Here is a 27,464-nt window from a genome sequence, read left to right on the forward strand (position 1 = left end):
TTGAATTTGCTCCAGGTTTTAGTCCGAACTTTCAAGGAGCTATCCAAGGTGCACTCAGCCATGAAGCTCTCTGGGTGGGCTTGAGCCAGTCACTGTCTCTCAGCCTAACTTGAGGTGCCAGGCTATGGTCTGAAGGCACATGAGGCCAGCTCCCTGCTGAAGCTAACCAGGGTCAGGTCTGGTCAGTGCCTGGATGGGAGACCACCTGGGAACCATATGTAAGCCGCCTTGGGTTTCAATCATGAAAAGAAAGGCGGGGTATAAATGTAACAAATAAATAAATAATAAATAACCTACCTCACAGGGTTGTTGCAAAGATAAAATGGAAAGGGGAGAGCCATGTACACCATCTTGAGCTCCTTGGAGGACAGAAATGTAAATCACATCAGCCTTCCCCAGCCTGGTGCCTTTCAGACATTTTGGACTTTAACTCCCAGAATCCCTGACAACTACTGCAGCTGATGGGAGTTGTAGTCCAAGGGTTACATCCAATTCAGCACGAAGTCAGGGTCCCAGTATAAGGATTACTGCTAGGGCAATAGGACTTTCCCCCTTCCTCTGTTGTATGGCTTCCCCCAACCCTCCAGAACAGATTTGGGGAGGGCACAGGGTGTGCATGGGGATGGCGAGGAGGAAAAGTCCCATTGCACCAACAGTAATCCTTGTGTTGATGGGACAAGATAGCTGGATTTCATCCCTTATCACCTGCAGGACACCAGGTTGAGGAAGGCCACATCACATTTAAGTGCAGAGCTTGGAAAAGTTACTTTTTTGAACTACAGCTCCCATCAGCCTAATCCAGTGGCCATGTTGCCTAGGGCTGATGGGAGTTGTAGTTCAAAAAAGTAACTTTTCCAAGCTCTGTTTAAGTGGTTTGATGAACTGCCTGGAACTCTTCAAATATATGCTGTACAGAAATGTAACAGACAGACAAATGAACCTGAATTTTTAAGCTGGAGATGCTAGGACTGAACCCGGACTGTTTTCATACCATAAATTTAAAGCACATTCCCCCCCCCCCAAAAAAAAGAAGAATCTTGGGGCTGTACTTTATTAAGAGTGATGAGAATTGTAGGTCTGTGAGGGGTAAACTACAGTTTCCAGGATTCATTGGGGGAAGCCACGTGCTTTAAATGTGCTTTGAATGTATGGTGTGTACAGAGCCCTGGGATCTTCTGTGTGCGAAGCATTCACTCAACCATTGAGTTATGGTTTCTCCACTAATGCATTTCTCTCTGATATATATTTGCACTTAATGTCGTCACACTTCAGTTTGCTTGGCCACAGACAGGTGGTGCTGCAAAGTACAGTGTGATGTGATGGGTACCCAGGTGAACTTCAAATGACAACCAGAATAGGCTGAAAGAGCCCCCTAGCTCTATGAGCTCCTCTGTCTGCCAGTCTTGGCCACCTTACGCCTCCCTGGCCAGGTTGAGGACCCGCTGCTTCTGCCGCCACCACTTAGGACGAACAGTTGGCTCAGCATGAGCCACATCACAAGAAGGAGGAAGGTGGCCAGAAGCAGTGGCCAACCAGCCTCGTAATCTGCTGCTGCAGCTGATTCAGATGAAGAGTCAGTCAAAAAAGGTGGCAGCAGAAGCAGATCCCCATGCCACAGCTTCTGGCCTCCTTCCTGCGCTACTCCTGCTGGGCAGACTCTTCTCTCAGCTTGGCTGCAGTGACATAAGGTGGAAAGTGGAAGGTCTAAGGGGTCAGTGTGGGGGAAGTGGGGGTTGATGAGGTATAACACTCCCAGGCTGTGGTCTGAAGGCACATGAGGCCAGCTCCCTGCTGAAGCTAAGCAGGGTCAGGTCTGGTCAGTGCCTGGATGGGAGACCTCCTGGGAACCATATGTAAGCCGCCTTGGGTTTCAGTCATGAAAAGAAAGGCGGGGTATAAATGTAATAAATAAATAAATAAATAAATAAATAATGGGTGGCAGGAGTGTGGGGGAGGCAGGAGTGGGGGGAGGTATAGCAAAGTTTAAGGGGAGTGAGGGGTATAGGGTCTGGTGAGGTCTAAGAGGGTTGGTGGTTGGTGCGGGTATGGGGTTGGTGAATGAAGCGAGCGGTGGCAAAGCCCAGTATTGAAACAGCTTCAATAAAATACAGCAAGGCTGTATACGTAAGAATGCAACATCACAATGAGAGCAATAAAAACCTCAGTAAATAGTGGTCCTTGGAAATGTATCTTCACAATAACTTCCACCCCATATGACTCCCTCCCCTCTCAAGCTATTTCAACTTTCAGCCAAAAGGCGGGTTATAAATATTTGAATGAATGAATATAAAAATAAATAAATAAAACAAGACTGCCAGCCATTTCATGCAATTCCGGAAATAATTGGCATCTCAACGCCGGGTGCCATTTCCAAACATTACATCTTTCAATGGCATCCAAATGAAATCTTCCAAATTGCCTTATTTATTTTTTCGACATATCGCTAACGTCTCCAAATCTTCACACAGAATTTGTCTGTCAAAAATAAACATGGAAAGGTTGAAAAGAAAATTTGCCCTGCTTTAGAACATGTTATTGTTTATTTTAAAAAAAAAAGAATGAGAGGGAAAATTGAGATGTTTGTGTGCATATGGAAGGGCAGCCAATGTACACACTGCAGGAACTTCAGAAGTTACCAAGCAACTAAGCAAAGCAAAATGGAAGCTAAGGCTGTTAATGGCCACTAGCCATGATGACTATGTTATGTTTCTGTTGTGAGAGGCAATATGTTGCTGGATCCAGCAGGATGGGAGAGTGCTGTTGCTTGTGGACTTCCCGTGGACATCTTGTTGGCTACTGTGAGAACAGGATTGTAGACTCCGTGGGCTTTTGGCCTGATCCAGTAGGGCTCTTCTTATGTTCTTTGGCTGATAGATGGGGCTCATGGATATGGATTCTCTGGGAGCTTGCCAGTATGCCTCTGAATACCAGTTGCTGGGAAATGAAGTGAGGAGAATGCTCAGGTCCTGCTTGTGGGCATCCCATAATGGGCATCTGGTTGGTCGCCGTGAGAACAGCATGCTGGACTAGATGGGCCGCTGGCCTGATCCAGCAGGCTCTTCTTATGTGCTTAGACTGTGATGGATGTGTCCATTGGGCAAGAGGGAGGGGAGAAGCAAGGAGGTTCCACAATCAAGAAAGAAAGAGCACCTCGAGTTCTCCTTTATCACTTTTGCTCAACTCGAAGTAGCATTTGCTGGCATGAATTGATTGGAAATGACTGAATTGGTTCACATATTGATTTTCAAAAAGAGGCCTGACACAGACCCTCACTATCCGAGATAAAGGGGGGGGGAGACCCCTCAAGTGGAGGCATCAAATGACAGGAGAAGGTCTTTTGCATTTGGGGGGGGGACTGCCTGATGACAAACACTTTCTGGGTTTACCTTAGAGCAGAGCTTGGAAAAGTTACTTTTTTGAACTACAACTCCCATCAGCCCAATCCAGTGGCCATGCTGGCTGGGGCTGATGGGAGCTGTAGTTCAAAAAAAGTAACTTTTCCGAGCTCTGCCTTAGAGATAATAAGGCTGCTTTAGCACTGCCCTTTAGTCTGTTATTCTGATGATTTCTTACCTGGTAATTCATACCTTATATTTGACCAAACTACAATCCCCATGATTCTTTGAGTGGAGTAGCCATGACACTTAACTTGATATGAGCTTGATATAAGTTTTATATCAGTGTAGCCATGTTTTAATGTCCGTGTGCATATGTGTGTAACATATTTATTTGGAGCTGTGTTGATGCAGTGTGTACGTATGTGTGCTGCATAGGAGTCAGCTGGGAAGCAGTACTGAAACTTGAACTAGGTTTTTTTTAAGTCAAATGCCTCTAAACTATCTAAATGTGTGCCATAGCAAATCTTGCCCTGAGAATCCTCTTCCTCAAAGAGGAATCAAAAGAGGCCAATGACTCAAATAGTGGTGGACAGTTTACTGTCCACAAGTGATGTGAACTCCTGGTGTGCGTTCAGATCATTTAATCTGAAATGCTATGCCCTCCAGGTTGAAGAAGGAGGCAAGCATAAAAATGGGTGCAGCTCTCTCAGAAGAAGTTGCTTTTCTATTGTACCAGATACGTGAGAAAGAAAACTTTAAAAGGCCATTTTGTTGTTGTGGATCCTCATCAAACGCTTGCTTTGTGGGTCTCTAGGTGGAGGCCTGCTGAGCTGTTCAGCAAAAGGAATGTCTCACGATGCCAATCTAGCAAGCCCCTTTCATGCCTGCGATTTTCACACTGATTGGTTTATTTAGCGTTAAAGTCGCATGCGACGTGAGGAATGGGTTGCAGGCTGCCAAAGTCCATTTTGCGTATGTGGATCCCACCTCCTCCCTTACATGGCTCAAAAGCATATCAAATATACCAGGGATGAGGGAAGCTTTTTCATCCAGAGGGCGTATTCCCTTCTGGGCAATTTTCTGAGGGCCACTTGACAGTGGTGGGCAAGGCCAGAGGCAAAAGTGGGCAGACCAAGAAATGTTGATTTTTACAGTAGGTTAGCTTCCATGCATGCTTCCACAGGCCTCTCTATCCTTCATCTGGGCAAGCAAGAAGAATGATTAGACTGGTGGCTGGTGGCTCCATGTCAGTGGAGCAGTGGAATCCGCTCCAGGTTTTAGTCTGAATTTTCAAGGAGCTGTCCAAGGTGCTTTAATGGATTCCACTGCTGCACTGACATGGAACCACCAGCCAGGCAAAAACACTCAAGGAGGGTGTAAAACAGAGCCAGCAAGGGATGTGACCTGCGGGCTGGGGTTGTGGCTAGGAAGGGGTGTGGTCTGGGGGGAGTCCAAAGGGCCAGGCAGAGAGGCCAAATAGAGAGGCAATTAGCCTCTACGCCTGAGGTTCCCTATCCCTGACATATGCTGATAGCAAACCCATTCTGTGGGCGTGGATCCCTGAAAAGCCAAAATAGCACCAGCCACACACCGGAGGGAAGGATCAGCAGGATTAGGGGACCCAACGGTTTGCAGAAGTACAAAGAAGAAGAAATAGTCAGAGGCATCCTGAGTACCAGTTCCTGGAAACATCAGGAGGGAAGAGTGCTGTTGCTCTCAGGTCCTTCTTGAAGGCTTTCCATGGGCATCTGGTTGGCCACTGTGAGAAGAGGATACTGGACTAGATAGGCCACTGGCCTTAGGTTCCTATATTTATATATTTACTTAGCCAATTTTCTCCTGATTTTTCCATCCAAAATCTGGAATAGATAGGGATTGGAAACAAGCGCTGTTACCAGCATACAGTCTTGATGGCTTCTGAAGCACCAGTGCTGGGTTGTGACTGAGCCCCTGTGCATTTTCACTGGAAGTAACACAACAGTTTTTCTTATGCTCTGTTGATGTTGTTGAGAAGAGCACAAGAGGCCTCATTCCTCTCTACTCCTAACCTACCAATCCTATCTTTTCTCGCAGATTTTTAACTGTAAAGCCCATTATCATCTTGTTTTCTCCTTTGAATTATACAATAGGAACAATCAAGGTGGAGCACAGGCATATTCCTTATTCTCCACCACTGAGATGTTCTGATGCGGCACTTTTGGTGGTCCCCCATGGTTCGGCCGACCTTTACCAGGGACTGAGCTTTTAGTGTGGCAATCCCTCTACCCTGTGGAGCTCCTTCCCACCATTAGTATGGCGGGAGCCATCCCTGCTTTCTTTCACATGCCCTTGAAAATATGTGTTGTCCAAAAAGGTCTTGCAATGTGAAACTGTTACCAATGACTTTTTATTGATATGTTATTGATTTTTTTTGCTGTTGTTATTGTAGCATTGTGTTTTGATGTTGTACTCTGCCTTGTTATAATTTCTATGAAAGTGTGATTTATAAATATTTAAGTACTTTGGAGACATAATGAGAAGATATGATTCACTAGAAAAGTGAATGCTGGGAAAAACAGAAGGGAGTAGAAAAAGAGGAAGGCCAAACAAGAGATGGATTGATTCCATAACAGAAGCCACAGACCTGAACTTACAAGATCTGAACAGAGGGTTCACGACAGATGCTATTGCAGGTCGTCGATTCATAGGGTTGCCATAAGTCGCAACCGACTTGAAGGCACATAACAACAACAAGAAGTAAATAAATAAAATAATAGGTAAGAATGAAATACATGCAGTGTGTGAAGGAAGGACATGCCACCATAGTACTAATCTCCAGAGCCTAAATATACAGTACATAAAACACATCAGGACAAGCACCAGCTTTGACCTCCTTGCACATTGAAGGGTCTCTGGCTGCATGCGCACTTATGAAGCATCATTTTTAATTCCCAACAGTGCCCCAGGTTTAGTGTTGCTTTGGAGCATTATGGGAAATTTAAAACGCAGTTCTCAAACCTAGACACCCAGTGTGAGAGCAATATCAACCATCTCGGAGCATATGATCAGCAAGTGAGGCCTTGTCAGTGCTGCCATTGGGGGCTGCACGGTTGGCGTTGACCTATGACAAGGTCCTTTCAGGGGCACTTCCTCATTTAGGAATTGCCCTCTCCGGTGAGGGGTGGCTGCCTCCCTTAGTACTGACTTTCAGGAGGAATATAAAAACATTCCTATCTTTTGCCTAGGCATTTGATGGCTGAAAGACACTGTTCCTGGCAATGCTGAACTCGCTGGTTGAAACAATGTTTTTAACTGCTTTCAGAATGGCTTAAACTGCTTTTAGACTGGTTTAAACTGTTTTTAGAATGCTTTTTAAAAAGGTTTTATTATTGATATGTTTGCCACTCTGAGCTCCTTCTAGAGGAAGGGTGGGATATAAATTGAACCAATAAATCAATAAATAATAAAACGGGGCTTGGTACTGGTGAGCCCTGCTGGGAACTAGGACCTCAGAATCTGCCTGAGTACTCTGAGTGCTGATGCCAGGCCTGCATTTCTATTCCCCTCCCCTTCCCCAAACGGTATCTCTTCTGTTAATATTTAGACTGTAGGGTCTCTGGGGCAGGGACCCACCTTTTCTTTTTTTTTGCTTAAGCTGCTCTGCAAAGTGCTTGGTGCCATAGAAATAAATAAGAAAAGGATAGAAAGAGAAACAGATCCAGCAGGCTCTTCTTATGTTCTTATGTTCTTAAAGCCCAGCTTTACTGGGTTTTTGTTGTTGTTGAAGCTATGAGTAAGCAAACCTGCACCCTAGAAAATGCTCATTTATATCAATAAAACTGCTATTGAAAACACAATCCAAATTTCATCTACCACTTCCCCCAAAGAGGGGTGGATGTCTGCATGAATCTAGAACACGAATCCCTTCAATACAGCCGCTTATGTTTTCTCTTTCCTTTTTTTTGAAAAAAACAATTTCACAAGGTACAGAGAAGGCAGCCTGATTGGATTTCCCTCCCCACATTAATATTAATAGAGAAATGGATCTCCCTGCTGTCTTTCTATCAAAAGCCAGGTATGATGTGTTTAAGACCAAAGCACCTGAGAGTGAATTACACAATGGAACTGAACTCAATTACCTGGTGGAACGCCTCTCCCAATATGAACCTACCCGTACACTGCGCTCAACATCTAAGGCCCTCCTCCGAGTACCATCCCATCGAGAAGCTCGGAGGGTGGTGACTAGAGCTAGGGCCTTTTCAGTGGTGGCCCCCGAACTGTGGAACAGTCTCTCTGATGAGGTGCGCCTGGCGCCGACGCTACTATCTTTTCGGCGCCAGGTGAAAACCTTTTTATACTCCCAGGCATTTTAAAGTGTATTTTAACAGCATTTCTGTATTTTGGACGTTGTTTGGTTCCTTTGTTGTTTGTTTGTTTTGTTTCTTGATTTATTGTATTTATATATTGTGCTGGTTTTTATCTTTTTGTACACTGCCCAGAGAGCCTCCGGGCTTAGGGTGGTATATAAATAAAATAAATAAATAAATAAATAAAATTATGCCACTCCTCTCCTAGCCTCCTGCTTTCTCTGTGGTCTTCAACCGGCCCTGCCAGTGGGGGGGGGGAATTAGGAGATTTCAGAGCAGACAGGGAAACAAAAACAGAGCCCAGAAAACTGCTTTGCGGAAATCTTTTTGTCACCGTTGTTTGTCGTTCTCAGAGATTAAATTTTTAATTTGAAGCCTCTTCTTATCTGTTTAGCCAAATTTATAGTACAATAATAACATGTTAATAAATGATGAAAGGAAATATTGCACTGCCTTTCAAAGTTCTTCCCATAGAGCTTGGAGGGGTGGGGGCAAGAGGGGGAGTAAAAGAAAAACAATGAGAAAAGGTGGCTAAAAAAAAGCACCACACTTTTATTTCATGCAGAGGAACTAGGGAACTTTCTGGAAACTTGCAGGGTTTGAAATTGCCTCAGAAGGGCCCTTTTGCTCTCACTCGGGCAGCGTTATCACTGTGGCAAATATGAAACATGGTTATGAAACATAACCACATCAGAAGTCACCCATTTTAGATAGCTTACAAATCATTTTAAAATTGACAGAGCGAGAGAGAGCACAGTTGGTTTGTTATTTTGCTTATTATTTGTTTTGTTTATTCACTTTTTAGAAATAAAAACAAATTGATCCTGTCTTTTTGCTAACAATGAAGCAAAAACATCTGAAAGAACAAACAAATTGGGGGGGGCACCAGCTTTAAAAAACACACCAGACAAACGAAACTAAAACCGCAAACTAGCAGCAAAATAACATAACTCTGCCTGACAGACTGTTATGGCCCCGTCAGAGGACTCCTCAGATGAGGATGACTCGGGAGTAACAGCAGCAGACCCAGGAGCAGCAGGAGACACGGAGGAGCCTCCTGAGAATCCAGCTCCTTCTGCCCCTCAGCTGCAGAGCACCCCAGGGACAGCAGAGGCCCTGCAGCCAGACACAGACAGTGCACAGGATACTCCCCCCTCACCTGCAGAACGTAGACAGCAGAAGGTCAGGCAGAAGAGAGGCAGGCCTGTCTCCTTAAGGCCCAAACGCTGAGGGCTCACACCTGCTGTCCATCCTGCTCTTTATAAGGCACACCTTGGCTGCAGCTTGTTGCTGACTGCAATGTCAGGTGTGGCTTTGTGTAGACCTAGTTTCCCTGCAGCATCTCTTTGACTGACCTCCTTGGCAATTGATCCCGGACCTCCACTGACCTCGCTTCTGGACTTCTGACTCGGCAAGTACGCTTCGGATAGGCCTGGCAGATTTACAACCCGACTGCTGGCTAAGGACTTTGCTTCCCTGCCAAAGACCCAGGAATTTCCAGCCCCCCTGACACTGCTAATGCAGTGTAGAGCTGACAGTTTGCAGTCAGCCCAAACAAAGCAGGCAACAAAGGAGTGGGGGAAGTGCTGACCATGGAGCAACTCCAGCGGGAAAACTTGCTCCTGCGCTCACAAGTAGACCAGCTGCTGTTGGCCATCCAAGGCTTGCAAACCCAGCTAGCAGCAGCCCCACCCCCTCTCCCTACAGGGAGAGCCAAGTGCCCTGTGACTCTCCCAGAGAAATTTACTGGGGCTTCCGACCAGCTCTCAGCCTTCTTGGCCCAGGCCCAGCTCTTCATGGAGTTACGCCCAGAGGCCTTCCCAGATGATAAGACCCGGGTGGGATTCTTGATTAACCTCTGCACCGGGGCCGCAGCTAGATGGGCCACGCCCCTGCTCCTCGAGCGGAGCCCTGTGCTCAACGACCTAGCCGCCTTCACCAGAGAACTGAAGGCTATGTTCGAGGACCCAGTCCAATCTGCCACAGCCAACCGCCGCATACGCAGGCTGCGGCAAGGCTGATGCCCCTTGGGGGAATATGTAACAGACTTTCGTCTATTGCAACAAACCCTGGGCTGGAACGAAGCTGCTCTCATGGACCAGTTGCAGGAGGGGCTATCGGATGAGCTCCTGGATGAGCTAGCTAGGGTGGAGCGCCCTGGAACCCTGCAAGCCCTCATACGCCTGTGTCTCCAGATTGACGGGAGGCTGGAAAGCAGGCGTGCTGCCAACCGACCCCGGCCAGTCTACAGAGCATCAGCCCCAGTGGCTGGGCCCTTGGAGCCTGTCGGCAAGGACCCTACACCCCCGGCAGAACCGATGCAGCTGGGAGGGGCTCGGCCACGTCTCTCTGCGGCCGAAAAGCTGCGACGCCGGCAACAGGGCCTCTGCCTGTATTGTGGGACCCCGGGACATTTTGCAGCCCAGTGTTCCACGAAACGACCCACAGCCCCTGCCTCGGGAAACGCCCATGCCCCGGCCTTCACAGGCCCCTGAGCCGGGGCACCCTCATGGTTCAAGGGGCCTGCCACCTCAGTTCCTCACCGCCCAAGCATCTGACCGTGTTGATTGCACTGACAGTCTCCAGAAGGGGGACCCTACAACTACCCGCCATGCTGGACTCAGGATCCACCAGCAATTTTATGGACGTGTCCTTTGCCAAGCTCCACCGGGTTCCTAGTCAACCCATTCACCACCCCCTCCTGGTGGAGACTATTGATGGCCGGCTTCTCGCCTCAGGCTCTGTAGTACAGGAGACAGTGCCGCTCGACATGGCCCTGGGGGAGCACGAGGAAAGCCTCCAGTTCTACCTGGCTGCCGCACCCCACTTCCCGGTCGTGCTGGGCCTGGCATGGCTCCAGCGGCATGACCCCATCATCCAGTGGTCCACGGGCCGACTGACCCTCGGATCCCCCTATTGCCAAGCCTACTGCTGGAGGCCGAAGGAGCGCATCCTGATGACCCAGGAGGCAAGCTCCGTGCCCGAGGCCTTATCGGAACAGTACCGGGAGTTCGCGGATGTGTTTGGGAAGCAAGAGGCAGACCAGTTGCTGCCCCATCGTCCTTACGACTGTCCCATTGACCTGCTCCCCGGAGCCAAGATTCCCGTGGGCCGGCTTTATTCCCTGTCAGAACCCGAACTGGCAGCCTTCAGAGAGTTCCTTGACAAGAACCTGCGCCGAGGGTTCATTCGCCCTTCCACGTCCCCTGCAGCCGCCCCTGTCCTCTTTGTCAAAAAGAAATGTGGGGAACTCCGGCTGTGCAATGACTACCACGCCCTCAACCAGATTACAGTTCGGAATCGCTACCCTCTGCCCCTCATCCCAGAACTGTTAGAGCGGCTGCGGGGCGCTCGCATTTTCACCAAACTAGACCTGAGAGGGGCCTACAACCTGGTGCGTATGCGGGAGGGCGATGAGTGGAAGACGGCCTTCCGCACCCGTTATGGGCACTTTGAGTACACCGTAATGCCGTTTGGCTTGTGCAACGCTCCTGCCGTCTTCCAGCACTTCATGAACGACATCTTCCGGGACCTCCTAGACCGCTTCCTGGTGATCTACTTGGATGACATCCTGATCTACTCGCGGAACCCCTCGGAACATAAGGAGCACGTTCGAGCGGTGCTGCAGCGCCTGCGGGAGCACCGCCTCTTCGCCAAGCTCGAAAAATGCTCCTTTGACCTCACGACCGTGGATTTCCTAGGCCATCGGATCTCGCCCTCGGGTATCCAGATGGACCCCGCCAAAATTGAGACCATCCTCCACTGGGCAGCTCCGCGAAGCCCCAAAGATGTGCAGCGCTTCTTGGGCTTCGCCAACTATTACCGCCGGTTCATCTCCCACTTCTCCGAACTCATCACGCCCATATCAGACCTGCTTCGAGGCAAAGAGAAGTTTGTTTGGACCGAGGCCGCTCAACAGGCCTTCCGGCACCTCCAACACGCCTTTACATCTGAACCCATCCTCCAGCAACCAGACCCTACCCGACCTTACATAGTGGAGGCCGATGCATCGGATAAGGCAGTGGCAGCGGTCCTACTTCAGCCGGTGGGGAGCAAGCAGTCCCTGCTCCCCTGTGCGTTCCACTCCCGGAAACTCAACGCTTCGGAACAGAACTACACCATTTGGGAGAAGGAGTTACTGGCCATCAAAGTAGCCTTCGAGACCTGGCGTCATCTCCTGGAAGGGGCACGCCATCCGGTCCAGGTATGAACAGACCACCGAAACCTGGAGCACCTGCAAAGCGCCCGATGGCTGAACCAACGCCAGATCCGGTGGTCCCTGTTTTTCTCCCGGTTCCAGTTCACGGTCACCTACCTCCCTGGCCGCCGAAACACCCTAGCAGACGCGCTCTCTCGCAAGCCAGAATACCGAGCCGAGCAGGTCGATCGCCCCCTTCGCCCAATTCTTCGCCCAGAGAACTTCGCCGCTACCCACCAGCCGCAACCCCTCCTGGACCGGGTGCAGGAACAGCAGCAAAAGGACCCCTACGCCCTGGCCCAGCAGCGAGAGCTCCAGTCAGGGATGCCCGCCCGGGACAGCCCCTTTTCCTTGCAGCAGGGCCTCTTGTATCACCGGAACTGGTTGTACGTTCCCCCGGGAGCTCTGCGGGGAGAGGTGCTCCACCTCTGCCATGACAGCCAGCCGGCAGGGCATTTTGGAACGTATAAAACCCTCCACCTGGTCCTACGGGATTTCTGGTGGCCCCGGGTCCATGCGGACGTCAAGGCCTATGTAGCGGCCTGTGATACCTGCCAGCGAGCCAAGAGCCACCCCGGCAAGCCCCCGGGGCTCCTGCTCCCACTGCCTACCCCCCCGGGCCCTGGCGCTCGGTCTCCCTGGATTTTATCACGGACTTACCGGCCTCCCGGGGAATGACCACCATCCTCATAGTCGTAGACCTGTTCACCAAGATGGCCCATTTCCTCCCCTGTGCCGGCGTACCCTCTGCCCCAGAAACTGCGCAACTGTTCTTGACCCAGGTTTTCCGGTTACACGGCCTCCCCGACCACCTGATCTCTGACCGAGGAGCCCAGTTCACCGCCCGGTTCTGGCAGGCCCTGTTTCGGGCCCTGCACGTCCAGATCCACTTGTCCTCCGCCCACCACCCTCAATCAGATGGACAAACAGAACGTACCAACGCCACCGTCGAACAATACCTGCGGTGTTACACCTGCTTCCAACAGGACAATTGGGTGGATCTGTTACCGCTGGCGGAGTTCGCGTATAATAACTCCGTGCACGCCTCCACGCACCAGACCCCGTTCTTTGCCTCTTACGGCTACCACCCCCGATTCTTCCCTTCAGTGCGACCCCCGTCGCCGGTCCCCGCTGCGGATGTCATGCTGCAGGAGTTGCAGGCCCTGCAGGCAGTCCTGAAGGAGCAGCTGGAGCAGGCCAAGGACGCGTATAAGCGCTTTGCTGACCGCCACCGCCAACCAGGCCCGCCGCTGAAGGTAGACGTCCAGGTATGGCTCTCAACCAAATTCCTGCGTTCGCAATGGCCGTCTCACAAGCTGGAGGCTCGGAATGCAGGTCCCTTCCGGATCACTCAGCAAATTAACCCGGTGGCGTTCTGGCTCCAACTCCCTGCCTCCTTCCGCATTCACCCTGTCTTCCATAGATCACTGCTGACTCCCGCTCTCCCGCCTCACCCCTTGGGTAGTCAACCACGGTCCCCACCACCGATACAAGTCAATGGGGAAGAGGAATTCGAAGTGGCGCAGATCCTGGACTCCCGGAGGCATCGGGGCCGCCTCCAGTACCTCATAGACTGGCAGGGGTACGGCCCTGAGGAACGCTCATGGGAAGATGCGGCGCAGGTGCATGCCCCTCGTTTGGTCCGGCGCTTCCACCAGCGCTACCTGGATAAGCTGGGCCCCGGCGGGAGGCGGAGGGTTGGTCGTGGGGCGGGGGATAGTGTCATGGCCCTGTCAGAGGACTCCTCAGATGAGGATGACTCGGGAGTAACAGCAGCAGACCGAGGAGCAGCAGGAGACACGGAGGAGCCTCCTGAGAATCCAGCTCCTTCTGCCCCTCAGCTGCAGAGCACCCCAGGGACAGCAGAGGCCCTGCAGCCAGACACAGACAGTGAACAGGATACTCCCCCCTCACCTGCAGAACGTAGACAGCAGAAGGTCAGGCAGAAGAGAGGCAGGCCTGTCTCCTTAAGGCCCAAACGCTGAGGGCTCACACCTGCTGTCCATCCTGCTCTTTATAAGGCACACCTTGGCTGCAGCTTGTTGCTGACTGCAACGTCAGGTGTGGCTTTGTGTAGACCTAGTTTCCCTGCAGCATCTCTTTGACTGACCTTCTTGGCAATTGATCCCGGACCTCCACTGACCTCGCTTCTGGACTTCTGACTCGGCAAGTACGCTTCGGATAGGCCTGGCAGATTTACAACCCGACTGCTGGCTAAGGACTTTGCTTCCCTGCCAAAGACCCAGGAATTTCCAGCCCCCCCTGACACTGCTGATGCAGTGTAGAGCTGACACAGACTAGGACAGATGTGGGGAACCTTCAGCCCTGCAGCTGTTGTTGAACTACAAATCCCATCATTCCTGGTCATTGGCCATGCTTGGTGGGGTTCCGCAGCACCTGAAGGGCCAAAGTTTCCCCACCCCTGAACTAGGGGTCATGCCTAAGAGTGTAAGAAGAAAAGGAGGTAAAACACACACAATGGAGCAGACAAAAGCCCCCATCTAGTCCAGGCACTCTGTTCTCACCCTGGGCAACCAGATGTTTATGGGAAGACTGCAAGCATGTCAATAGGAAAAAGGACTCCTTTGTACAGTCTGGTACTGAGACAGCCAATATGGTGACCCCCGGTCTTCTTTATTATTTATTTATTTATTATTTATATATTTTATTTATTTATTACATTTATACCCCACTTTTCTTTTCATTATAGAAACCCAAGGCGGCTTGCATATGGTTCCCGGGCGGTCTCCCATCCAGGCACTGACCAGACCTGACCCTACTTAGCTTCAGCAGGGAGCTGGCCTTTTGTGCCTTCAGACCATGGCCTGGGACTATTTATATCCCACCCTTTCTCCCAGTAGGAGCCTCGTGCAGCAAACAAAACCATTATAAACACTTTAAAACATCATAAAAACAGACTTTTAAAATGTATTAAAACAAAACATCTTTAAAAACATTTTTTAAAAAAGCTTTAAAAATATCTTATTTAAAAAGGTTTAAAAATATATTAAAAAGCAATTCCCACACAGACACAGACTGGAATAAGGTCTCTACTTAAAAGGCTTGTTGAAAGAGGGAGGTCTTCAGTAGGTACCGAAAAGATAACAGAGATGGCACCTGTCTAATGTTTAAGGGGAGGAAATTTGACAGGGTAGGTGCCACCACACTAAAGGTCTGCTTCCTGTGTTGTGCGGAACGGATCTCCTGATAAAATGGTACCTGTAGGAGGCCCTCACCTGCAGAGCACAGTGATCAACTGGGTATATAAGGGATAAGATGGTCTTTCAGGTATCCTGGTCCCAAGCTGTATAGGGCTTTGTACTCCAAAACCTTTGTGCACCAGAACCTTGAACTTGGTCTGGTAGCTTATGGGGAGCCTGTGCAATTCTTTTAGCAGCAGGGTGTTGGTGATACCCTGTTCCAGTGAGCAGTCTCGCCGCCGCATTTTGTACCAGCTGCAGCTGCTGGACCAACCTCAATGCTGATACACGAGGACTTTTAAAAAAAACAATTTGCAAACGAATGTGGAAATATGGAGAAGTGAACTTAAGACTGGAAACATGAGAAACTCAGAGGAACCGAATTTGACAGATTTGCCCATCCCTAGGCTGAAGCAGAAAGGACAATGAGAGGTGGAGGGGGAAGTGGGGGAGAGAATGTGGCAACAGAGCAAAGAAAGGGAAAGAAGAGAGGAAGGAAATGAGAGTCGAAGCAAGAAATGGCGTGACAGGTGGCGAGAGGGGGACCTCAAGGGAGCAGTTGGGTGGAGCTGACCCATCATCTTTAGCAAATCCTCACTTTCTTTGCCAGCTGGACATCTGCACACAACGTTAATAGACTGGGCTAAGTCCCTAGTGTTCTTTGAAGAGTTCACTTGCCCCCTCCATTCCTACCTTGGGATCCCCTTGGGCTAGGAAGTTGGAGAATGGGAACATAAATGGCTGATGTTTGCTTATTTGTTCCATGTCAGGAATGGAAATCAATCAGGTGAATATGATTAATGTTCTCTGTCGTTATTGCTTTGAGCCTGCAAACAATATGTAATTGATGATGTCCCTCCTCTTCCCTGCCTCCACTTTTGCATGGTGTTTCCTTTGCAATGGAATGGAGTGGAACAGCATAATGACAATGCAATTTACATAATTAATTACATCAATTGCATTAGTTATGCGACCTCACCACAATGGATAGTGAGACGAAACGTGTAGTTTTTGGTGGAAGACAAACTCCAGTGGAATGGAAACAGTGCTGCAGGAAACATACAGGGTGGAACAGAAAACAATGCCTTCTTATATCCCTTCTCTGGGCTGCTGCCTAACCACCCTGGTAAACATCTGGGGTCAAAAAATAGCTGTGGGGGGCCCAAGTCCCCTTTCTCTCAAGCAACTTTCCTTTTCTCTGCCCCCCAGATCAGATATTGTTCCTCTCTGTAGCCCTCACCTCTGTGCAAAATCCTCACTAACTTTCCTAGCCCTCACTTACCATCTCATCCCATCATTACCCTAGATTGGAACCCAGAAATAGCTGCATACCGGAGCCAGTTGTTACCCTAGGGAAATTCTCCTGCTGCCTTCCACTGCTCCTTACAGTTCCTCCTTCAACTCCTCATGGCTTATAATATTCCACAGGAGAATGGCTGGCTGGCTGGACTTTGAACATGGTTAGAACTGAGGATCCTCAACAGTTCTTTTGTGTGATTGCATTGAAATCAAACCATTATGTTTTAATTTTTTCTGCATTGGCAGAATAGCTGGACATGTAGGCATGTACTCAAGTAGACTCTGGGTAAATACACACTAATAAGGGTTGAGATAATTCAGTTTATCATTTTTCATAAATGGTGGTTGGCAGTGTTGGCGGTCCCTTAGCCCTTTCCAATTATTCTTTGTTTACCATTTGAAAATGTTTACCTATTCATTTACATCACCCTCCCTTCCTCCTCTCACTCTTGATTGTCTTAAATTGTGCCCAGTGACATAGCCAATGAGGCTGGATTCCTACCATCATGCCATCATTCTGTTCACTGTGTGATCCCTGATTGGGTAGGAGCATTCATGTGACTATAATTCAGAGGAGAGTGAAGTAGCAGCAAGGGAGAACAAGTCAACATGGGGAAAATGGCTCTGAATAGGTCTGGGAAATAGTGAATATTCACATGGATGATGCTTCTTCAGGAAATATTTCTGTTGAATCCAAATGGCTATTTTTGACCTGGGAATCAAAACTGGAGAACGTTCAGCAAAGCCTGAATATTCATGATTTCTATCCACCACCAAACCTTTAAACATTTCCAGTAAGTAGCATGAACCATGCCAGCCTCCCCTCTCCAACCTTTATGACTGTGGTGTGCTCCATCAGATGCTGTCTAATTATTTTGGCCTGGCTTATTAAGCACATTTAAAAATTGGCTGAACTGCTTGATTTGGTAAAAAAAAAAAATTACATGCTACATTTAATCAGCCCAGCTTTAAGGAACAAATGTCATTAAACACCATTTAATTAGCTGTTCCTACATCCCCACTGTGTGAAAAATTGTATCCTTGATGACTACAAAACAGTTTTAAGGTCAAATGTGGAGGAATAAAAATATCGTTGAATGGCCTCTGGTAATAGACTACATAAAAGAGCGGCTCATTTCCATTAATTGAAAAGATCAGTTTTGTATCAGAGTTAATCAGAATTTGACGGCTGCTGCTAGCGTGGATTCTGGAGACCTTGTGTACCCAAATTTACCATTAACCACCCCCTCGCTCTATTTCCCCCCTCCTTTGTAAGCATAGCAATTTGGCATAGTGTATAGTAATAATAAAAAAGGTTCTCTAGTCTATTCCCTTAAGAGTGCTGCCTAGCCAATGGGGTGCCCTGCAGATGTTGTTGGACTACAACTCCCATCAACTCTGAGCCAGATATCGACACAGTGCAGAAAAATGTTTCAGATTTAAATATCCTTGCCGCATGTGCTGGGCCCCCAACTGCACTATATGTTTAAAGCAGTATCATACCCCTTTAATCAGTCATGGCTTTCCTCAAAGAATCCTGGGAACTGTAGTTTGTTAAGGGTGCTGAGAGTTGTTAGGAGACTCCAATTCCTTATTCACGGAACTACAATTCCCAGAGTTCCCTGGGAAGACAGACTGAATGTTAAAATACTCTGGGAATTGTAGCTCTGTGATGGGAATAGGGGTCTCCTAACAACTCTCAGCACCCTTAACACAGTGTGCATCAAAATGAATATGTTAGTGAAAATAACATGCAAAAATGCATTATATGACCAGAAATGGGTTGCAAAAATGTGTACATCAGTCATAACTGCCTACAAAAATGTGTTTGTTAGGAGAAATTTGCACTAAAATGCTGAAGAATTTTCATGAGGATTTTTTTTAAAAAAAAGTCACAAATTGCTGCAAAAATGTGGAGAACTGAAGTTAAGACTGGAAAAAGGAGAAATATAGAGAAGTGAAATTGCAGATCTTTCCATCCCTAGTAGTGGGTCAAGCTGTCTTGCTCTTGATGAAGAGCAGTCCCTCCTCTAGAGCTTTCTTCTTCACAGATCAAATCCATAAGCAAAGCTAACAGCAATGTTCCAACCAGGAGGTCAAGGCAGAACATTCTTCCCCCATGATTGACTTGATGGCAGCTAGTGTCCTCAAAGGATATGTGTTAAGGCCTCTGTGTGTGTGTGTGAGAGAGAGAGTGTGTGTGTAAGACTTACTGACAATGTCTCCAATTTTCTGATGCTAGAAAGGTTCCGTTTATTTATTTGTTGCTATTATTTATTTATTTATTGACAGTCAGTGTGGTGTAGTGGTTAAGGTGGTGGACTATGACCTGGGAGACCAGGGTTCGAATCCCCACATAGCCATGAAGCTCACTGAGTGACCTTGGGCCAGTCACTGTCTTTCAGCCTCAGAGGTAGGCTAGAAAAGACAGTCATGCTGGGGAAAACAGAAGGGAGAAGAAAAAGAGGAAGGACAAACAAGAGATGGGTTGATTCCATAAAGGAAGCCACAGACCTGAACTTGCAAGATCTGAACAGGGTGGTTCATGACAGATGCTATTGGAGGTCACTGATTCATAGGGTCACCATAAGTCATAATCAACTTGAAGGCACATAACGACAACAACAACAAAGGTGTAGCGGTGGTCTGACTCATTACAAGGTAGCTTCCTAGGTTCGTGTTGGACATTTGGGCTGGCACATGCAGAATTGGTTTAGATTGCCAACAGAATCATTCCCTTACCCCTAACACAACAGCCTGCAGAAGAAAGTGCTCCTAGATGCTTCTGGCACAAATGCAGAAGAGCTTGACTGTACTAGAATTGCCTGGCTGTGTCACAACATGCTCAGGATGGCAGCAATGCATGATAGGGCAACAGAAGGTCAGGGTTATCTGGAAGGTTTGTATAGAGGTCTGGGGTGGCCTCCCTTCATTCAGTTGTCTTTGTGCATACAGTGTAGGGATACAGCCTTCGGAATTCTGTTGTGCCATCCCAAGTGATGACCAGCTCTGAGCTTCAATTTTTCTTTTAAGTATCCATGCTCCAGGCTATCTTCAGAATTCTTCTGAAGTTCCTGAATCCTTCCAAGCAGGCCCTTTGGATTCACTTCAATGTAATCTGCCAGTGAGTAGTTGCTAATCCTTTACATTTTTGAAACTCATTAGACTGATGAAAATACCATTCTGCCCACTCAGAGTAACCTGATATTGTTAAGAAGGCTTAAAAGTCTCATTTTTCATTAAGTCTAGTTACCTACAGCTGTCCCTAGCAATATACAGTGGAATCTCATGGATAAAAATCTGAAGACAAATGAATGGTTAATCAACCTCCTCTTTTCTCTGTGTCTTATACTGCACAGAGAATTTTGCTACGGAAACCAATAGAAAATATACAGATCAACAGCCATGTGCATGCGCACGCATACATACCCAGAGGGCATTCTTAGGTTTGGCTCTGGGAAACTGAACTGATATCATAAGGTGGCATTTTTATTTTTATCTTTATTTTTTTTTTTTCTTTTTTTTTTTTCTTTTTTTTTTTTTGTTTAACTATTTTTGATTTTGTTTTTTGTCTTTGAATGTTTTATGATTTCGTCTTGTATGTTTTATGAAAATCTGAATAAAAATTATTGAAAAAAAAAAATGAAGATCTGACTGACCTATTAGTTTCTGTCTAGTTTCTTTAACGTTGTTGTACTTACTATACATAATGGTACATAGGCCTTGGGCACTTAGAATCATAGAATCATAAGAGTTGGAAGGGGCCTTGTAGGCCATCGAGTCCAACCCCCTGCTCACAGCAGGAAATCCACAGCTAGAGCATCTCCCGCAGATAGCTGTCCAGCCTCTGCTTGAAGACATCCAGTGAAGGGGATCCCACCACCTCCCTAGGCAGTCGGTTCCATTGCCGAACCGCCCTTACTGTCAAGAAGTTCCTTCTAATGTCCAATCTGAATCTACGCTCCTGCAACTTAAAACCATTAGACCTAGTCCTACCCTCTGGGGCAGCAGAGAACAAATCTGTACCCTCCTCTATGTGACAGCCCTTCAGGTACTTAAAGAGTGCAATCATGTCACCCCTCAGCCTTCTCTTCACCAGACTGAACATGCCAAGTTCCTTCAACCTTTCCTCATAAGACTTGTTCTGCATACTTTTGCCCATGTGCCCTGCATCCATGGCTATATTTATTTATTTATTTATTTATTTATTTATTTATTTTAAACATTTATACCCCGCCCTATTTTCGAAGGAACTCAGGGCGGCTTACAATAAAACAGAAACAGTTAAAAACATCACTATATTCAATTTAAACAATTTAAGTGAGTTAGATGCAAAGTAAGTTAAAAACTAACTACTATAGTTAAAAGCCCGTCTGAATAGAGCAGTCTTCACCTGTGCACGAAAGGCCGATAATGAAGGGGCCAACCGAACCTCGCTAGGAAGAGAGTTCCACAGATTAGGGGCAACGATCGAAAAAGCCCTATTCTGTGTCTCTGTAAGAAAGACTTGCGAAAAAGGAGGAGTGAGAAGAAGGATGTCGCTGGAGGATCTTAGAGTCTGGACTGGTTCATAGAAGCGCTCCGACAGATAGCCTGAACCTAAGCCGTATATTTATTTATTATTATTTAGTGGCATTTCTAAGTCACCCTATAGCTAGCAGCTATAGGGCTTTATAGGTCAAAACCAGCACCTTGAATTGTGCCCGGAAACAAATGGGCAACCAATGGAGCTGATACAGCATAGGGGTTGTATGAGCTCTATAACCCGCCCCAGTCAACATTCTGGCTGCAGCTCTTTGTACCAATTTCAGTTTCCGAGCAGTCTTCAAGGGCAGTATCATGGGCTTTGTAATCTACAGATACTATGTGTGCTGCAGACTTACAAAGCTCATCATGCAGTGTGACTGCGAAGGCACCATGAATGTGTGAAAATACTGTTACGAAGCTAAAGGAGCCCAGGTGAAATCTGACTGAAGCAATGTGAAAACCGGCATGTCACTGCCATCCACACATTTTGGGGGAAAAAAATTCTGTCATGATGGAGCCCCTGATTTCTTTCCTGAATTTTATTTTTTTAGTGGAATTCATCATCAACTCCAGGAGAAAAAGGAGAAAGGAGCAGTGTTATGGAAAAAGAAGAGGTAAGGATAAAGTTTGGGCTTTTCTGGAGTATACCACCTTTCCCCCCAATATTCAAATTCTTCAGTGCAACAGCTTCTGGGCAGTGGTCAAATGTTGGAGAAGACAACCCTTTTTCTATTAGCCAAGCGTAGATTGGGAGCTTTCTGACAAAGACACTTCCTACAGTCCTTTTATTTATTTATTTATTATTTGATTTATATCCCACCCTTTCTCCCAGCAGGAGCCCAGGGCGGCAAACAAAAGCACTAAAACACTTTAGAACATCATAAAAAACAGACATTAAAATACATTAAAACAAAACAACTTTAAAAACTTTTTTTTAAAAAAAGCTTTGATGCTGGGCTCAGGCAGAGACCCAGAGGACAAACCTATCTCTTGCCCCAACCATCTCCTTTCATTCTCTTCCAGCTATCATGTTCTGTATCACACTGAAAATGCTCTTTGTGTTTTAGCTGGCTTAACCACAGCTTGATTGTGTATCCTACGGAATAAAGCAGTAGAAAAGTTCAAGCAGCCACTATGTTAACTGGGTCATGCACAGATACGTTGCTGTGCTCAGTGGTATCAAGTTTTGCTCACCACCAGAGGTGAAGCTGTCATAAGTCAAGCAAGAGAAGAGATTTGACACAAATGCCAAACCTGGATGTTAAGTTACTAAGCCCAGCATCTCTCCATTGACTTGAAACCAGCGAATGCTAGGGGCATCTGTAGAAGTTTGGCACAGCTTAGGAGAAGCATCAGTCTTTATAAGAAAACGGAGGGAGAGAAGGGAGGCAGGGCTATTCCTGCAGCTCTGCTGAGAGACCAAACTGCCTTTGGCTTTCCTCAACAGTCACCTAGCAGCAGCCATTCCATCAGGCTGTGGCAGAGGGAGAGAAAGGAGGCAAGTCTATTCCATTCGTTCTGCTGAGAGACCAGCTGTCATTGGTTCTTCCCCTCCTTGTCTGTCACCAAGCAGAGGGCTTTCCATCAGGCTTCCTAGTCTGTTTCCATCGCAGCAGGAATGGAATTTTAGGAAAGGGTGCCTAAGTTTGCTTGTTCCCTCCTCCTCCTCCCTTTTTTTCATTTCATGTTCATTTTGTAAGCCTGATGACAGGGATTCTGGGCAGTGGTTAAACATTTTTTTTCTAAATTGACCTGTAAACCTGTTTGATAATTTATCTGGCTGAAGATCAGAGCACAACAAGGCAACAAAAATAACTTCCTTTCAAAGGGTAAAAATAATTTATAACAAATAAGAGGGGATGTATGCAACATAGCGCCAAGGAGATCATTTCACAAGCGCGAACATTACTCCTTGCCCGGCAGAATGATCTACCCTCTCCTCTCCCCCTCCCCGCTGTTCTGTGGGTTCTCCCAACCCTCTGGAGCAGATCTGGGGACGGTACGAGGGGGAGTAAGGGGGGATGTCCTGTTGCACTGGCAGGAATCCTTGCGTTGGCTTCTGCTAGCTCAATGAGTTAACTGAATATGGCCCCAGGGACACTTCATTGCACCACTGCCTGGCAGTCCTTGGGGTGCCTTGCAAAGGGCTCCAGCCACATCGTAGGGCCATTAGAATACAAACGTGTAAGAGCCTTACTGGATCAGATGATCTAGTTCATCTTTCTGTTTTCAACAGCAGCCAGCCAGATGCCTAAAGCATCAGAGTGGGGAGCCTTTGGCCCTGCAGATGTTAGCGGCCCACAACTCCCATCAACCCTGACTTTTGGTCACGCTGACTGGAGCTGATGAGAGTTGTGTAGTCCAACAACATCTGGAGGGCCCCAGGTTTCCCCATCCCTACTCTAGAAGCTCAAAATCAAGACATGAAGGAAATGTCCACAGAGGCTTCATTTAGCTAATGTTGCTAATATGGTCCCAGGCTATGGTCTGAAGGCACATAAGGCCGGCTCTCTGCTGAAGCTAAGCAGGGTCAGGTCTGGCCACTGCCTGGATGGAAGACAGCCTGGGAACCATATGTAAGCCGTCTTGGATTTCTATTATGAAAGGAAAGGTGGGGTATAAATGTAATTATTAATAATAATAATATTCACTGATAGACTTATCTTTCACTGGCTTGTCTAATGCTGTCATAAAACCCATCTAAGTTGGTGACTATCAATTCCTTGGACTATCAGATTTATAACTTGGCCTTCACCAAGATAGAAACAACTGAAGAATGGCCTCAACTCAAATGGAGAAGGCCCACAAGACAAGGTCTGAGCAGATTATATTAGGAGTCAAGGAAGCAGACATACTCCGCCGTACTCAGGGACCTAGATATTTTGGCCTTTAAAGGCCAAAAGCATCATGCTGAGTTGTATCTGGAAACAAACTGTCATTGAATGAAACTCAGTGCAGGTAATGCTGGTAATCTTATGGCTGCCACTCACAAAAAGCCAGGCAGCTTCGTTCGACAGCTGCTGCAATCCATCGGGCAGGTTAGTTGCAAACATGATTCACTCTTGGAGGAGTGCACGTGCATTTAATTAAATCTCCCTTTGTAAGACTGAAGCATGTGATCCTCTCCCGTTAATGGAAATTTGCAAGAATCTATTATTACTTTTACCAATCTGCTTTCAAAAGAAGTTTTTATTAGTAAATGCATTTCATTGCCAAGAGAGATTACAGCCTCCCGAATCAAATGGGAATTTCTACTGTAGACCCTGTCTTTACCTATCCCTTTAATGTTGAAGGCTTTCTGCTGTCTTTAAGGAGACATTGGGAGATATTTTACAAAATAGAATTTCGCTTAAAGAAAAAGGCATTTCTTTTCTCCCCCCTCTCCCCTATATGGAATATTTCATTTAAGAGATGAAAGGGACATTTATCCTGATTTGCCTTGGTGACAGCTACAGTTTTGACCAGAAGCGGAGGGACTTGAACTGAGGGCCTATAAGACTCCAAGCCTGTCTTTTTTTAAATAGCATGAGTAGGGTTGCCAGGTTCAATCCCTGAGACTGATCTTGTATCTTTAGGAGAAGAGAAAGTCAGCCAAGTGCAGGTGTTCTTGCAACGCTGTAATGGGAAAAACCACAAGGTGGCATTCTCCCTTCCCCTTGCACAACTTTTAAAGGTACAGAAGACCTCTTGGTTGCTAGGCCCAGCCTCCAAGAAGTCTTCTGTATCTTTAAAAGTCCTGCAGGGGGGAGGGAGAATTTTTTCCAAGCACGCATTCAGTTCACCACACTTATGCATGACCAGTGAGCATTTACTAGCTTTGGGGACTTGTGCCTCAGTCCCACAATCTTTATGCTGTGTGCATCAGGGCACTATCCTGTCACCTATGCTGTTTAACATCTACTGTATATGAACCTGTTGGGAGTGGTCATGAGGAGTTTAGGGGCAAAGAGCCATCAGTACACTGATAATGCACAGCTGTTTCTCCATAATATCTGAGTTAGGAGAGGCTGAACATGGTCTGAAGTGTTGTCTGGGTGCAGTTGTGGAATGGATATGGACTCATAATGTGACCTTGAACCCTGGGAGGACACAGGCACTGTGGGTGGGTGGTTCCTGTGTCTGGGAGATTGGCCATTTGCCTGTTCTAGATGGGGTTGCTTTCTCTCTCTCTGAAAGAACAGGTGCATAGTTCGGGGATGCTGCAGGATCCATCTTTGTCACTTGAGGTTCAGGTAGCCTTGGTAGCTAGGATTGCATTTTAACAGTGATGCTATGGCATTCCTGGATAGGGGTGGCCTAGCTGTGGTGTTTCATGCATTGGGGAGCTGAAGACTTGAAGATGATTGCAATGCACTCCATGTGAGGCTACCGTGGCACCTGGTCTGGAATGTCCAGCTGGTGCAAAATGCTGCAGCTAGACGGGGACAGACTACTGTCAACACATAACTCCAGTGCTTAAAAGCTTGCACAGGCTGCCCAAATGCTACCTTCTTGATAGTTCTGTCACCCTCAGATGGTGGCCCGGGAGAGGGCATTCTCTGTGGTAGCCCCTAAATTGTGGAATTCCGTCCCCTGGGATGTGCCTGGCACCTTTGCTATACCGCTGTTGATGAATGCCAAAGACACACCTCTTTACCCCGGCCTTTGGCACTTGAGATGTATGCTTTCAGGACCCGCCCTGTTCCTGTCATTGTGATTAGTTTTAATTGTTTTTAATACTGCATTTTAAACTGCTGTAACTTGTCCTGCTGAACCTGCTGGTGAAGGGTGGGTATTATTATTATTAACAACAACAACAACAACAACAACAATAAATGGGCTAAGTTCAACATTCTTATATTAATTTAAAGGACCCTCAACAGCTTGGATCCAGGATACCATCTGATCCCTTATATCTCTGCCCAATCACTGAGGTTTTCAGCGTCCCCCATGGCTTGGATGGTTGGCTCATATCTGGCAGGAGCTGAGCCCAGTCCTATGGAACTCCCTCCCAGTTGAGATCAAACTAGACTCCCTTCTGAACTTCCAGCACCTTATCAAGACCTTTTATTTCAGCAGGTATTTTAAGTAAGTTTTATCACATTATGGTTCATTCTAACTGAATTTATCTTTATTGGGCGGGGGTTAGCCTTGCAGTGCAAGGTGTTATATTGATATATTTCAATTAATTGTTGGAATAAATAAAATAATGGAATGCATTTCGGTATGTTATTTGTGCATTTTAATGCACATGACTCCTACTTTACACATTTTTGTCACCTCCCTTTTTGGAGGGCTGGGGGCTGGAGTACTGCATTGCAACCAAAGCAGCGCTGCATTTTGGTTTGCATATTGTTTTGGGAAGTGTGGTAGATAGGAATATAGGAAACTGCCTTATGCTGAGTCAAACCTTTGCCCATCTACTCTGTATTATCGACACTGACTTGCAGCAGCTCTCCAGGGTTTCAGGCAAGAGTTTCTCCTGCCCTATCTGAAGATGCTGTGGATTGAACCTGGGACCTTCTGTGTGCAAGGCAGATCCTCTACTACTGAGCTGCAGTCCTTCCAATAGATTAGGTAGGCTCACATTTCACTGTAAACTGAACCAAATTTCTCCCTCATCCTTACCCCCAAAGTACACTATGAGACACATTGGTGCTGGCTGAGCCTAGGTCGATATAACTGGAGAGGAAGTAAGATACAAGCAGGAGGTAAAACAGGTAGCCCGTCTTTTATGCAACAGGAGTGGGGGGTTTATTTCTCAATCACTTCCATAAAGTTCACTTGAAGTTGAGGCTGCTTTACCTATGCTTACTACTAGGGATGTGCTAGAATTCCACCCAATTTTGGGTCAGAATTTTTCATTAATTTGCTTATTATTTATTGTTGCAGACTGGATTTTTATGTAGCTATTTTCTGTGGCTATTTTCGAAAAAGGATTTTTGAAGAAATCCACCTATAAAATATTGATGTTAAGAATGATCATTTTTTTATATTTCCTTTCAAAATATTGATATTTTATTTACAATTGTTATTTCCTTTCAATATTAATTTCAATTTTTTTGCGAGGGGAAAAACTGAATTGGTAAAAGCAGCAGCTAGTGGGCAAAGAAAAAATTTGAATCAATACCAGCCTGTTAGGGCGATGGAATGCTTTCAAACCGGCACCAGCCGATGGATCCCATCCTTAGTTGTAATTACTAGCTGTGGTCAGCGGGGTGGGATAGTGATACTTACCTGACCTCCAGTTACCTGTGTTGCTGCAGCTTACTGAGAGGGAGAAGGGGAGGGGCAAGGCGATGGTGAGGTCAGCGAGGTGCAAATCTGCCAGTGGAGCCAATTTGATGCTTCCATCAGTGCATTTGCACTGCGCTGACCTTGCTGCCACCTTGCATCTCACCCTCTCCCTCCTGGTAAGCTGCAGTGATGCTGGTGATGGGAGGTCAAGTAAATGCTAATGCCCCATCAACCACAAATGATTGATACTACTGTTACCCAGACAAAACAAAACATTTTAGGGTTTTTTTATTCTTAGTTTTATAACCACAATTGTTTCATTTTCCCTTTGTTTTCATTT

At 46.9% G+C, this 27,464-nt stretch overlaps 1 long non-coding RNA gene across 1 annotated transcript in view; it reads left to right on the forward strand.

Moving 5' to 3' along the window:
- Nucleotides 1-25,971, forward strand: part of LOC133376180 (uncharacterized) — a 92,977-nt gene extending 67,006 nt beyond the window's left edge. The window contains exons 3-4 of the long non-coding RNA XR_009760420.1: nucleotides 21,460-21,522; nucleotides 25,759-25,971. This is a non-coding gene — a long non-coding RNA (uncharacterized LOC133376180). The remainder of the gene's footprint in view (nucleotides 1-21,459; nucleotides 21,523-25,758) is intronic.
- Nucleotides 25,972-27,464: the final 1,493 nt, after the last annotated feature.

Source organism: Rhineura floridana, chromosome 1, assembly GCF_030035675.1.
Source record: "Rhineura floridana isolate rRhiFlo1 chromosome 1, rRhiFlo1.hap2, whole genome shotgun sequence".
Taxonomy (NCBI): Eukaryota; Metazoa; Chordata; class Lepidosauria; order Squamata; family Rhineuridae; genus Rhineura; species Rhineura floridana.